Source organism: Dermacentor silvarum, chromosome 1 (genome assembly GCF_013339745.2).
Source record: "Dermacentor silvarum isolate Dsil-2018 chromosome 1, BIME_Dsil_1.4, whole genome shotgun sequence".
Classification (NCBI taxonomy): domain Eukaryota; kingdom Metazoa; phylum Arthropoda; class Arachnida; order Ixodida; family Ixodidae; genus Dermacentor; species Dermacentor silvarum.
The window spans coordinates 451650079-451664903 of record NC_051154.1 but is presented as its reverse complement, the minus strand read 5'-3'; the positions used below and the strand labels follow the sequence as shown (position 1 = coordinate 451664903).

The window sequence follows — 14825 nt, the reverse complement described above, 5'->3', positions numbered from 1 at the left end:
GCAGTGGATCTGCAGTGTGCAGGCTGTTACTACGAGCAGCTGAGTCTGTATTTTTTATGTGCTTCAGATAACCATTTTTCTGTAACATGGACCAGAGTGGACTAAGAAAATAAATTCGGCGATGGTTTAGTGGTTCGCTCATTTGTGAAAAGCCCGAGCCGCTGGGGAAGCGGTGTGATTACCATCGCCAGAGAAATTTCGAACACATTTTCCTTCAGTTGCCTCTTCTACAGCGTGGCGGAGATCATGAAAGCCCAGTTTAGACGTTGCAAATTTTCACGCTACATGAAATAAGGCACGCTTTTATTATACGCGTATATACTACGAATTATGAATCTACTTACATAACATGGCTCCTTTTGGTTTAAGAAAACGGCTTCATCGCCCTGGCAGGAATACTGGCAGCTGCCGTAAACATGTTTCTGACAAAAAAAAAACATAGGTGGTAAAAGTCACGTATAGAAAGAGTTATCGAAAGCGAAAGCGCTACTTATCGCCTGCTCCGCATGAATGACACAGCATTTAACTTTGAAACAAATACGTCATCACTGCTACTAGGGCAGACTTCCTTGTCCCTGCAATTATTATTGCGATAGCAATTATATGGACACTCCAAAGCAGATTTCTGCCGTCGGCGTCGCCGTCGCCGTCGCCGTGAGGTTCCGTATGATGTCAATGGAGATGAAATCGTCGCCGCGCGCCGCCGAACGCTGTATGTGCGAGTGAAAGGGCGCGAGGGACGCGCGCTTTCACGGGGAGTGAACGCACGGCGGAGAACAAACGTGCGTTCTGTGCCGTGCTCCCTTAAGGGCTGCAGAAGTAGGCGTCTCTTTCCTCCTTTACAATCACCATATATGTAGAGCAGACGCACCTTCTTCTGACGCACGAAAGGCAGTGGGGGGGGGGGGGGGAGGAGGGAGGGAGGGGACGTTTAGCTGCGGCACCAAGTACCTATTATTGCGATAGCAATTATATGGACACTCAAAAGCAGATTTCTGCCGTCGGCGTCGCCGTCGCCGTCGGCGTCGCCGTCGCCGTCGCCGTCGCCGTCGCCGTCGCCGTGAGGTTCCGTATGACGTCAATGGAGATGAAATCGTGGCCGCGCGCCGCCGAACGCTGTATGTGCGAGTGAAAGGGCGCGAGGGACGCGCTCTTTCACGGGGAGGTGAACGCACGGCGGAGAACAAACGCGCGTTCGGCGCCGTGCTTCCTTAAGGGCTGCAGAAGTAGGCGTCTCTTTCCTCCTTTACAATCACCATATATGTAGAGCAAACGCGCCTTCTTCCGATGCGCGAGAGGCCGTGGGGGAGGGGGGGAAGGGGGAGGGAAGGGAGGCGACGTTTAGCTGCGGCACCAAGTGCCTATTTATATCAGAGGCTCCGGCAACAGTCACCAACGCCGCACGCATTTTGAGCGAACGCGGGCAAAATGCCGACGGCGTCGACAACAGTTCGGCGCGTTGCCGGTGCTGCTGCATGTCCAAGTTTATACAGCTGATAAAGCTAATATCATTACTCCGTATATCTCTCTACAAATTTGCTATCGCAATTGATGCTTCACCTTTCAGGTGAAACTGCGACAACTTTTTTATATCAGAGGCTCCGGCAACAGTCACCAACGCCGCAGGCATTTTGTGCGAACGTGGGCAAAACGCCGACGGCGTCGACAACCGTTCTGCGTGTTGCCGGTGCTGCTGCATGTCCAAGTTTATACAGCTGATAAAGCTACTATCATTACTCCGTTTAGCTCTCTACAAATTTGCTATCGCAATTGATGCTTCGCCTTTCAGGTGAAACTGCGACAACTTTTTATTCAGGTATTATATATAGAGCAAACGCGACTTCTTCCGTTGCGCGAAATGCCGTAGGGGGACGGGAGGGAGGCAGGTAGCGGAGGCGACGTTTAGCTGCGGCACCAAATGCGTATTTATATAAAAACGTTGCGAGGTGAGAAGGTGGTAAAGACTTCCGACGCTGCTCGACGAGTGTCCCGTTCTGATCTCGTCGAAAACCTCCGAGCCGCCCCCAGAGGCCCTGGAAACCGTCAACAACGTCGCGCGCGTTTGGTGCGAACGCGGGCAAAACAGTGACGGCGTCAACAACAGTTCTGCGCGTTGCTGGTGCTGCTGGATATCCAAGTTTATACAGCTGATAAAACTACTATCCTTACTCCGTATTAATACTGATTTGTTATCGCAATTGATGCTTCGCCTTTCGGGTGAAACGGCGACAATTTTAACACGAAAGTGTTTTATGCCGGGGTCCACCAAGACTTCACTGACGTATTTCCGTCACGGAAATACGTCAGCTTACAATGTACACGAACATAATACAAAGAAAGAAACCAGAAGAAAAAGTTCCACAAACATGCAAAATCTGGAAATCGAACCCACGACCTCTCGGTCCGCGACGATAGATCGCCGAGCGTTTAACCCATTGCGCCACAAACGCATTTGCAGAGAGCTACACAGACGCGCCTTATATATCTAACACTCCTCCGTGTACCCGCGCTCTTGCTCGGGGCGGTGCCGCCGCCTACGAGCAGAAAAGAGAAGTACTGCATTATGACACTAACGCGCACCGACAGTGAACGCTTCGGTGGTCTCAGCACTACGACGCCTCGATGCCAGCATTCGAAGGGACGCTGGCATCAAGAAGCACTACCAACGCCAGGTGGCGTTCACCGTACTCAGCACAGCGGAGCGTGGCCTCCGCAATTAGCTCTGAAAATGTTTCTGAAGTTGATCGCGGAGGCTGCAATTACGACGCGCTGTACGCGCTGATTTGACTCGGTGACGATTCAGTTACGTGCTTTGTCTTGCGCGTTGTATTAGTGTGTCAGTTACGTGCTTCGTCTTTCGCGTTGTGCTAGCGTGTGCAGCGTAGTGCAGCTTCCATATGCACGACGGTTGCTCATGGTCATCGACGTTGGTAGTCGTGATGGAGGAGACGTGCCACCAGGCGTCAGCGTGGGTGCATCAACGCCTAAGGGTGCTTTAGCCACAAAACACCAATAGACATTATATATCAATGTGCAATAAACATTACACTACTTCTGTGAAGACACGTTTCACTTTCGTGTTCTATACCGATTCCTATATAAGAGGGATCAACCCCTAATTTTTTTTTATTCCAATTTGCAGTCATCAAACTTATACATACTTTACCGCTGACTCGCAGCGTTGTTTGAACAGCTCAGTCAAACGCTCTGATCATTTATAGGGGTAACTTTTGTCTAGTTTCAAAGCGAATAGCATGGTCTACCTTGACAGGTCTTTCTTATCTATATAATTGGCTGGCAAGAGGCGAGGAACGCGCAGAAGTGGAGAATGTTTCAGTGGGGTCGAGATAGCGCAGTGAAAGTATGAATACGTCACACATGCTCTTGGTAACGCTACCAAATGTAGAAATCATTTTACCTTGCTACCGTTTCAAACAAAAGACAATGTTTTTAATACTCCTTTTTCTTCGCTCACAGTGGAACGACCTTGATAGTAAGTGGGTTGAAGTGAACGACGGTGGATCATTTCAGGCGTTCATTGAACACAGTATGTGAAGTCTGTTTCGTGCCATTTCTTGTTTTTAATGTCTTCTACTTTCATAATTGCGTTTACTAATCATGTGTAGTATTCTTTTCAACTTTTACTTTCTTGATTCATTTTCTGTTTTACTATTTTAATGTGTACGGATGTCAACCCCACAATACCACGGCCCCTACATGGGGCTAGCAGCAGTATTATAAATGAAGTAGTTAATTTGATGAGAAGGATGGTGCCAGCGTCTGCGATTGGCCCGCTTTCCCTTGCTTAGCTTGCGGTGCCTGGTCAAAAATTGCGGCGCCGTGCAACGGATGGTTAAAAATGCGGTTGAAACGTATCCTCAGCGAACAACGATTAGCAGAGCGATGTCGTATATATGTATACGTGCCGAAAGGGCTTGAAAACGTTATATTGCCACACACATTTTAATTTATCCACAAATAAATCCATTGTCCCGGTCAGCTCCGAGTAGCCAGTGCCAGAGGGATTGGTGGGTAGACATCCTCTATTCCTTTCGAAACGGAGCAAGCTCCGGCTATCCCGAAAAAAAATCTCAGGGCACGGTGTGCGCTATGGTCACAGTGCTCACAATCGTGCCGCGTATGAACGAACACGGCTTTTCAGCTTGTGCGCTGCCACTGAGAGAGTGATAAGGTAGCAAAGATTTGAGGTTGTTTTCTTGTCGCCATTAAGTTAAACAAAGCCCAACGCCAGGGTCACTGAGCTGTCACTTTCTGAGCGGCAGCACGGTAGGTTAAAGGCGTTGTTGGCTCATGCAAGGCACATTCGAGAGCACCGCGGCCGTGGCGCCCAAGCGCGTAGTCACGTGCAGTTTTTTTAAATATTTCACTGGCTTTCTGTATGATGTGTAAAATGATTGCGCAATAAATAGCAAGTAAGTAGTGCTGAATCAGACGTTTGCTGCAACGCTCTACAACTTATCAGTGGATGATTTTTCCTAACTCTAATGTTTACGAAATTACTCAGGTATGCTTGTCTAATTATGAGACTAAAATACTGCACACCGCTACGAACAATAGAGACACAGACGCTGCACTAAGTCCAGAACAATATGCTTTTGGTCGCAAACTCCTATAGCGCACCTAAATATATTAAAACCTTGGCTAAAAGTACCAAGTCATCCTCTAGAGCTAGTTCTACATTTCAATTCATGCATTCCTAGCTCGATTCAAAAATACTTCTTTTCTGAGCAAACTTCGGCGAGTTCGATGGGATTTATAGGATGAACAAAGAGCGCCTGTTAACAGCTCCTCACCGCTAGAAACGCCGTTTGCTCTATGTTCCGAATTTTCTCCCTAGATTTTAGATTTAAGTTTCTGTGGCTTGCATGTCAAACTAACTTCAATCCACGGCGCTAAAACTAAAGCTATTCCAATCTTTTTGTGTTCGATTTTTGTCATTTGCCCTCCATAATTGATAAAACAATTCACGCCACACCCACCTTGCCTGTCTGTAAAGCAACGTCACACAAACTGCGAAAACTCCGCATTCGATATCGCGTGTACGCACTAATAAAAATTACTACGGCGAGCAAAACGAAAAAAGGTTTTCGGCTTCTCCCACTTTACCTTTCTATCACGCGACGGAACAAAGCCTTGAAAGCTCACCACGTGACGCGTACGCACTAAAAAAGTTGCATTAATATGCCGTACAAGACTGAATATATTTCAGTATAGCCGGAGACTGTCCTATGGAATGGAATATGGCAGGCCGCCGATCTCTCTGGCACTGGTTACTTGCAGCAGCCCGGGAGAATTGATTTGCGCATAATAAAGAGGTTTGCGTAGCAATATAACGTTGTCGAGCCTTCTGGCACATATATACTAAAGCCCCTCCATCAGCTTACGCTTTTTTTTTTTTTAAGTAGCGCCAACCTTTAAGGAGGCGCTGCCGCCTATTTGCGGTTCCTCCGCTTCCGGTAGGATGTTTCTGCGTTACTTTCTTCCGTTCTGGCCTTCCATGTTGTTTCCACGCTCGCCGAGAACACGCAGGATGAAGCGATGGCTGCGGAAAGGGCGGCAGAAACATCATGGCGGCACTTCCGCTTCCGTCGGTTGGAGACGAGGGGAAAAGAAGAGGCGGAGAGTGGGTTGGCGCTACTTAACTGACAGCAGTATAGTATGGAGGTGCTTTGACATATAGGGCATCGTTATGCCAATTCTTCTTCGCTGAGGATCTGTTTCATCGGTATTATCAACCTTCCGTCACAGGACACCGCAATTTTAGACCAGCCACCCCCAAGCTAACTAAAGGGAAACGGGTCAATCGCAGACTGCGGTACATCTCTCATCGCCGGGCTATCTACATGCACTACGCTATCTCAGCCCCACCGAAACCTTTCCCGTTTCTGCGCGCTCCTCACCTCTTGGCAGCCAACTAGATTAGGAAAACCTGTCACGGGACGCAGTGGCGTTGGAGTGAAAGCAAACAAAAGTGACCTCCCATGAAGAGGGAGAGCATTTGATTGGGCATTTCAAACAAAGCTGCGGGTCACCGCCCCTTCGTAGTGTCGACTGTTACGTAAATCTGACGTCAGGAGATGGAATACAATCAGATTGAAACAGTGTTACGGTATATGGCCCCAACCGAATGGGGTTGATGCATTAAAAACCTAGCATAAATATATTTATGGGGTTGATGCATTAATGGGGTTGATGCATTAAAAACCTAGCATAAATATATTTATGCTAGGTTTTTAATGCATCAACCCCATTCGGTTGGGGCCATATACCGTAACACTGTTTCAATCTGATTGTATTCCATCTCCTGACGTCAGATTTACGTAACAGTCGACACTACGAAGGGGCAGTGACCCGCAGCTTTGTTTGAAATGCCCAATCAAATGCTCTCCCTCTTCATGGGAGGTCACTTTTGTTTGCTTTCACTCCAACGCCACTGCGTCCCGTGACAGGTTTTCCTAATCTAGTTGGCTGCCTGACGCGCGTTCCGAGGGACAATAATAAAGCTTTACCATACCATACCATAAATATTTACTCGAAAACAAGACGACTATGGTGCATCTGTGCGTTAAAAGTACAATAAAAAATTTGATGTGCTTCCCGAAATAGAAGGCACCTGATTTATACTTACACTTCCTGCTTGCACGTTGCAGTCCGGATTTGAGTCCGTGACCTGAGCTGTAATAGAGACTGGACCTGGAAAAGTGAAGAATGCCAATAGGATACGTTTGTTTCCCTTTCTTCAGAAAAATGACTAAAAACACACACACATAAAAGAAATGATACCTTATCTGCCCATTCGTGCCGTATTATAGCCCAGGTTTATTTCCCGCTGCTGAGTTATATTAAAGACAACGCTGCGGCACAGAAATGCTTTAGCAGCGAAGCTGTTTAAGCTGGAGGTAGTCTGGTGGTACGTGTAGGCCCGAAATGTGGGCGGATCCTGGAGGTAGTGCTGCAAGGGTCCAAGCGCAATGGCACATATACCCCTATGAACTAGAGAAGCTGTTTAAGCTCGAGGATGGTCCGTCGAGTGTACGCCGCAAAAGCTCCGCCTGGTGGTGACGTCACTATGCGTCACCTAGCAAAGCATCGCCCCAGCTGTGCCGACCACGCCGAGCCTCGCCACAGCTGCATGAGCCGTGACGTCATCGCGCGCGCCGCATCGCTTCACCTTAGCTTTGCCGAGCCATGACGTCACCGCGACGTGCGGAGTTGTTGCCGCGGCTGCGCAGAAGCGGAGCTAAGCCGTGACGTCACTGTGCCGACCCACGGGATGTATAGCTCCGCGGCGCCGCCGCGGCGACACAAAAGTCCCACCGTCTCCGCACCGAGCACATCGCCGCGAAGAAGGGGTGGCCGAAAAAGAGCGTCACTGCCGAAGAAGAGGAAGAGCTGGAGGAAGAGCTGCGCGAAAGCCGCCGCGCTGCTACTCGAGAGCGAGTGAGACGACTTCGTTCCGATGCCGAGTATCGCGCAGCCGAAGCGGCCGCGAAACGTCGCCGATTCGCAGAAGATTCGGAGTTAAGGCGCAGATATAGTTTGACGTAGCGTAAGCGCGCGCGTCAAAGTATAGAGGAGGTGGCATTTCGGCTGGCGCAGCGCAACCGGCGTAGCGGGACTGGCCGAAAGCGACGCTCGCCCGCGTGCCGATCACGTCGGACTATATACACGGGCCCTTACAAGCCCGCGAAACCGAGCAAAAGCATTTGAGCGTCCAGAAGCGTCCAGATACTATAATGACCGAGTGTACGTTGCTCCTTCAGCTGTCGATGATTCCGGGGTGATATTGCGCGAAACGTGGCCGAGTCTCAAAGAATAACCTCAGAAAAACTTTGCCGAAGCGAGATAAAGCTAGGTGGGGTCGTCAGCTTCGCTGTTTGCCCAGTCTTCGCACCACTAATGTGAAACTGCCCCCATTTTTTCAGGGATATGCTTAGTCAGTTGCTGATCTGCACTTACCCTTGCCGCCGCACAGATAGCTGCTTACGTTGCGCGTTCGCCAAATGACGTTTGTATAGAACGCATTACACTTTCTTTCCTTTGCTCAAAACAAATTGTTCTGCAATGAAGAAGAACCGGCGTTCAGCCTGGCGCATCGGCATTGTTTCAAACCTCAGAGTTTCGTACCGGGCCGTTTCTGTATTTTCGCTTGGTTAGAACACCTCAACCATTTCGACCTCTCCTGGCTTCCTGTACCCTGTAAATGATCGCCAAAACTGCATTTTTTCTTTCTTTTTTTATTTTAGTGGCAGGCCTTTCACTGCCAAAGCATATCTCTGTGAACTTTTCTTGGTGCACGTTTGGAATATCAGTGACATTTTCGATTGCACGATTCGCATGTGCATCTGGTTGGTAAACGAGCAATCTTGAGAGCTCAGTTTTTCATGCTTGCAACGCGCGATTGGTTTGTGCGCTTACTAAAGGAGCTATATGCTCGTGCGTCGTACTTTCACTGCTCGATCCCCCGTGTTCTCCGGTACCATTTGCTCATGTAGAACTTAGGAAGCCTTCCTATATCGGCATCGTTGCTCATGCAATGTGTGCCATGCAAATCTGTATGGTATGCTTCTATGAAAGAGGATACTATCACAACAGCAATCGTAAAGGCTACGACAAGTGTACTGCCTCAGCGGATCAATTCTCTGGCTAGTAATTAATGCTGCGCAGTTGTTTCATACAAGGAAATAAGTAACAGTGACACATTTGTTGTGGAGAATTGCTAAATTTTGTTTAATGCATGTCGCTAAATGGAGTCAAAAAGAAATTTAGGATGACTAAGCTTCGCCTTTAAGAATATAGAGCGATAGCAGTCAAATATGCCTGACTGCTTCTCACGCTTCCTGGCAACTGCAGCCTACGTAACCGTAATGTTTACAGGGAAATGCTGGCGGCGAACACTATGCACGAAGGCGAGCTTTTTTTTTTTTTAGAAACGCGGCCTCTTGCGTGGGCCGAGCTTCTGTTATTGTTTCGCATATTTAATATTTCAGTCTGAGAAGCTATAACATAAAAGGCATGCCCGGTTGGTGTTTTGTTTCATGACATTTGTTTGTCGGCTGTCACTCTCAAAATTCTGACGAATGACTTCGTAATGAAAGTAGGACAACGTATGAGCAACTTTCGTGATAGAAGAATAACTTTAATGCCGTGCAGAATGCATGGGGCAATTTTCGCTCACAGGACGCCAATGCCGGCTACGGCGTCGTAGCTAACACCAGATTTTTGGCGACGCGGGGCTTGATCATGCACCCGAGAGTATGTAATGTAGCTCGGTCTATTCGTTATTGCGCATCGCCCTGATGCGCAAGAACAATGTCTTGCTACATAACTCCATCAAAACGTCTATGGCGCGACAATGGGACAACCCCGAACATCGGCAAAAGCGCCTCTATAGACTTGACACCGGTTTGCGATTCCGGCTTCCACTTCGGATGCGGAGAGGCAAGGGAACACTAATTCATCGATTACAACTTTGTATGGCGTACACTCGCACATGCCTTCACAAGATTGGACGAGAACGGGACCTTGATTGTAGCGTCCGTCACACTGCGAGACAATAGACCACATACTTTGCGTGTGCCCTCAATATGCGGCCGAGCGAAGGACACTAAAGCGTAGTGTGGACTGTTTGGACTCCCGCCCCTTTTCGGAAGGCGTTTAGGCGCGTGGAGAAGAGTTCATCATGCCCAGCGCACCATAAGATCAATTTTAAACTTTATGTGTGAGACGGGCATAGACGGTCGTCTCTAGGACCTGTGAAGTCAGGACTTGAGAAGTGAAGAAAGTGCGAAATGTGTTTGCGCGATGACGTTTTGTGTGGACAACACTACTCCTGCGTGTAGTGTGTGAAAAGTGCACAACCACGTATTGGACAACGTGTGTAAATAGTAGCTCATTGTACGATATCATATTCACCTGCCACCTACCCCTCCCTCCCTGCCACTTCTCCTTACCCCAGTGAGGAGTAGCAGGCTAGAGGCACGATCTCGAGGCTGACCTCTCCTCCCTTCTCTTCATTAAAATCTACTCCTCCTCCTCCTCCATAACTCTGTGTCTGCAATGTTGCACTCTTTGGTCATCTCTTTGGCCATCGTAAGCAGCATAAGGAGGATCTTGAATGTACTTACGCGCTTGTATCATACCACAAAATCACTTGAAATCATAGGTTCGCACGAAGAATTTTTCCTCCTCCTCACCAAAACCTCAAAAAAGCACAGGCCGTCACTTACAGACAGTTGTAAACTAGGACATACATCACACCAACCAGACTAAGCAGGATCAATCCTGACCTTCCTACTGCATGCCCACACTGCGGCCACGAATACAACAACTTCGAACACATGCTCTGGCTGTGCCCTGCCAACACGGGCACGGACTTTCCTGACCAGTCCTCCTGGGACTCAGCGCTCAGAAGTACAGAGCTCATCGCTTAGCTCAAGGCTGTCCAGAGGGCCGGGGCCGTCGCCGAAGGACGTCTACCGGCCCCGACCTGGGTGGAGCCACCGGATTGATTGACGGGGCCTCCGGCCCCGCTTTAATTCTTTCTCCTCAGGACCTCAATAAAGTTCGTACTCACTAACTCACTTACTTGGCCAAACATCTTTCACAGAGCTTGGTTGTCGTGCAATTGGCTCACCTGGATTGCCTCTTTCAAGTTTATGCGGAAACATTGTCTCATTTTGCACTGCTTTCTCGGCCATGGTTTCGTCAATTAACAACTGGATGGTCCCTACCCAGTAGAACATGGGGGAAGCCGGCTTGCTTGACTGGAGCTAATGCTTGAAACTCCCACCTGTCGGCAGGTTCTTGAACGCGGGCTTGTGACCTGCCACCAGCTGATGCGGCTTGGGCGGCCACTTGAAAGGCTTACGTAGACACAAGTATTTTGATGGTTTTACGTTTCCAGGTTCGTGTCCTGTTCCGCTATTTTTGCATTAGATGTAGTCCGCATGATGGGGACGGGATCGTGGTTGCCTTCGTTCGTGGATGCGTCCACAGGGGCACCTGGAGACGTGCTGCGCCTTGAGTTAAAGGCTGGGTTCGCCCTATTCTGGCTTACGCGTTGGGTCTGTTTACCTCTACGGCTGCGGGTTACGTTCTCGCCCCGGGTGTTGGTGCTGGAGACGAAAAGTCGACGGCCACAGCGGATGTAATCGGCGAGTTCATCAGCTCTCCTTCTTCCATTTCTTGTCTTGTACTTTATTTCGGCTTCCTTCAACATCTGCGTCGTAGATACGTTTGGCATCGCCTAGTTCACAGGCATCAACGGAACCCTGAGACTCAGCTTCACACACGCCCATCTTCAACGCGGACACGGTCTTCTACCCATTGCACTCTCCGTGACTGTGTTGCTCGCATACAATCTCATGATCAATAGGCGTCCCAACCTCATAATGCATGGCAGCAGAGGAAGGTACAAGGCCGTTATCAATGCGCAGTATCACCTGCCGCACGATAGTGTCCACAGACTTGCGATCATACGCTGCCAAAACATCTTCAAGGTCTCTCATCCAGTTCGATGAGAAATCTATAGATGCAGCCACCTCCGCGTGCTGGCCACTTACTACTTGCCACCAAAATGTAACGTGGACGAATCTTCTTTCTTCCGCATGGCTTTAATAAGCCTTCTCAATCGCAGTATTCCTACAAGTCTCGCTCCGTCTTTCTCGTTGTCTCCCTGTACACGCACGCTTATTGATATCATCACTGGTTCTCTCTTCCACCCATTGCAATCAACGGGTCACTGATCAAGTTGAACTGATTGGAGAGAAGCTGCATGTCACACAGTAGTTTTGCGTCACCGTTTCTTATTCTCTTCTACTTGTCCAAGGTGTCCTCTTCCATTTTAACACAATGTAACGTAGTAAGTCGAGAACACACTTCTGCGGCTAACCTTCTGCGCTTTCCGTCTCATTAAACCTTCTTTCTCTCCCTAAATCAGTTTCGCTGTGGAAAGCATGTTCGAAATTACCTTTTCTTAGCTGGAAAGCGACTCAACCTCTTGCTGACGACTATGAATGACAATGTCGTCCTGAGCGAGTTTAAGGGTGAGAATGAAACAGAGTCACTGCGCACGGCACTCTACCTCGTCACCACTCGCTTGAGGGAACCAGAAAGAGCGACGGACTGCTTAAATTTTCTTCCTACAATTTCTTCGAGATCAGCCTGCATTTTTAGACCACTATTTCTAGGATTGGCCCACGATGGAGGCTAGAAGCACACATATCCCTGCGGAAACGTGGGGGTTACTCCCCATGAAACACATTCTCTTCATAATATTGTAATGGCATGGAAGATGGACACTCTAGGAAACCATGAATTTCGACGTCGCTTTGTTTGATGAGCGTTGGCATACTGTTGCTGTACGTTTTTTGTCGTGCGACTTCATAGGTGAATAGAAGTTTGTAATTAATAAACGTGTTGTGATCGGACTGGTCATTTGTAATGTTGCAAGGCCTTTTCTATTTGCTGTTCACCTCACCCCCCCGCCTATCCCGGTGACAGCCGTACAGGAATGTTAGTTATACTGTGGCCTCCAAAAAAGGATGTATAATTTTCCTTTCATTACAGCCACATTGTGTGCCCACATCAGCCTCCAAGACAAAGACGCAACTTCGGCGGGAATGCTACTACTAGTGCGGATTCTGCAAATTAGTCCGCAAATACGTCCTGCTGTGATATAGCAACTTTGACCTCTACAGCTGCTACCTGGTCCTATATTGGGTTGGATTTGACGCCAGGTCAGCCCAGATGCTCACCTTTCACCGTTGACTCCCTCGTGTGGATGGGGGTGCCGCGTACTGTACCCTGCCTTTTGCACCACCGCGTACTATACCCTGCCTTTGCAATTGCCACAGTGCATACCCATATCGCGTCGTTGCAGAAATCCTCGCGGTTAACCAGATCGTCTTCAGATTATCGTCTTCGTGGCCATATTGTGACTGGAGATTTAACCTTGTGGCATCAGCAGAGTAGCTCAGGCACTAGTAGAGTCATTTGGGAGCAGAGTTAATAGGCAAAATATGCGGTGACGGTAGCAACGACCAACACACAGTTGATCAGCGATGTAAAAATCGTAAGAAAACAAAAGATGTAGAAAATCTTGCCGGTTTCAGTAATGTCGCTTGAGTCCTAGCAGCTCTTGTACATATGAACCGTACAATTTGGTTGACGTCTAGACGCCACTGAATCTTTGTTATTCTTGATCAATATGCTCGTACACATTGATCATATCATCAGCTTCCAGGCGATTAAGCCACAAAACACTTGTGGTTTACGAAAATTTTTAAAATGACAGCGGTCAGTGTCCACGGAATTGTCGGCGCTAGGCTCATCGCCCAGCATGGCAACCACATGGTACCCACTTAGAAATTCTATGCGTGGTATATCACGCACTTCCAGCAAAGATTTTACTAGAGCAGTATGTATTCACAACTATTCTCAACGTGATACAAACATCCGACACCAATAAGAAGCCATTTGTCATGTCGATGACGTCATGCGCTAACCAAATGCATTTATGCACTCTATTGTCCCGCGAAAGAGTATCTATCTATCTATCTATCTATCTATCTATCTATCTATCTATCTATCTATCTATCTATCTGTCTGTCTGTCTGTCTGTCTGTCTGTCTGTCTGTCTGTCTGTCTGTCTGTCTGTCTGTCTTTCTGTCTGTCTGTCTGTCTGTCTGTCTGTCTGTCCGTCCGTCCGTCCGTCCGTCCGTCCGTCCGTCCGTCCGTCCGTCCGTCCGTCCGTCCGTCCGTCCGTCCGTCCGTCCGTCCGTCCGTCCGTCCGTCTGTCTGTCTGTCTGTCTGTCTGTCTGTCTGTCTGTCTGTCTGTCTGTCTGTCTGTCTGTCTGTCTGTCTGTCTGTCTGTCTGTCGTCTGTCTGTCTGGTCTGTCTGTCTGTCTGTCTGTCTGTCTGTCTGTCTGTCTGTCTGTCTGTCTGTCTGTCTGTCGTCTGTCTGTCTGTCTGTCTGTCTGTCTGTCTGTCTGTCTGTCTGTCTGTCTGTCTGTCTGTCTGTCTGTCTGTCTGTCTGTCTGTCTGTCTGTCTGTCTGTCTGTCTGTCTGTCTGTCTGTCTGTCTGTCTGTCTGTCTGTCTGTCTGTCTGTCTGTCTGTCTGTCTGTCTGTCGTCTGTCTGTCTGTCTGTCTGTCTGTCTGTCTGTCTGGTCTGTCTGTCTGTCTGTCTGTCTGTCTGTCTGTCTGTCTGTCTGTCTGTCTGTCTGTCTGTCTGTCTGTCTGTCTGTCTGTCTGTCTGTCTGTCTGTCTGTCTGTCTGTCTGTCTGTCTGTCTCCTAACACAAGTGAGAGCTTAGTGTATCTCACACAAATTCAGTGTATTACATTACTATGATCTGCTGCGCCGACAAGAAAATGTAAGGAGTTCTTACCTGTAATAAGTGCTGCAAAGGTGACAGAAAAAACAATGTTTGCCAACATTTCCAAAGCTGAAATGAAAAACTTGTCGCCAAAATGTCCAATAATAAGTACTGAAGCTTGCGTCTTGCATGCACTACTTCTTAGCAGCTGAATAAGTACCTCTGCGACTGATCTGAGAGCTAGTGTTCGTAGTGCACGTGCTTGAACCCGATTGGTCAGGACTCAGAAAAAAAAATGTTGTGACATTTTCTCTGTATGATTTACGACATAAACTACATGAGGCAATCATTTCTATGCTACATCAGGATAGCTCCAGAGTTCCCTATGCCAAAAATGTCAACCTATTTGAAAGTAAACTTTAAGCGGTTATCATTTACCAGCTGCGCTCGCATGAGCAAGCAAAGTCTTGGGTCGTATCAAATTAA

The 14825-nt window shown here is 48.3% G+C and overlaps 1 long non-coding RNA gene across 1 annotated transcript; it reads right to left on the bottom strand.

The window, feature by feature from the left end:
* Positions 1–344: 344 nt before the first annotated feature.
* LOC119455568 (uncharacterized) lies at positions 345–14593 on the bottom strand. Its single transcript, XR_005192989.2, has 3 exons — positions 14412–14593; positions 6650–6714; positions 345–422 (listed from the first exon to the last, which is right to left on the bottom strand). It is a non-coding gene; the product is annotated as an uncharacterized LOC119455568 (long non-coding RNA).
* Between the last annotated feature and the right edge of the window lie 232 nt (positions 14594–14825).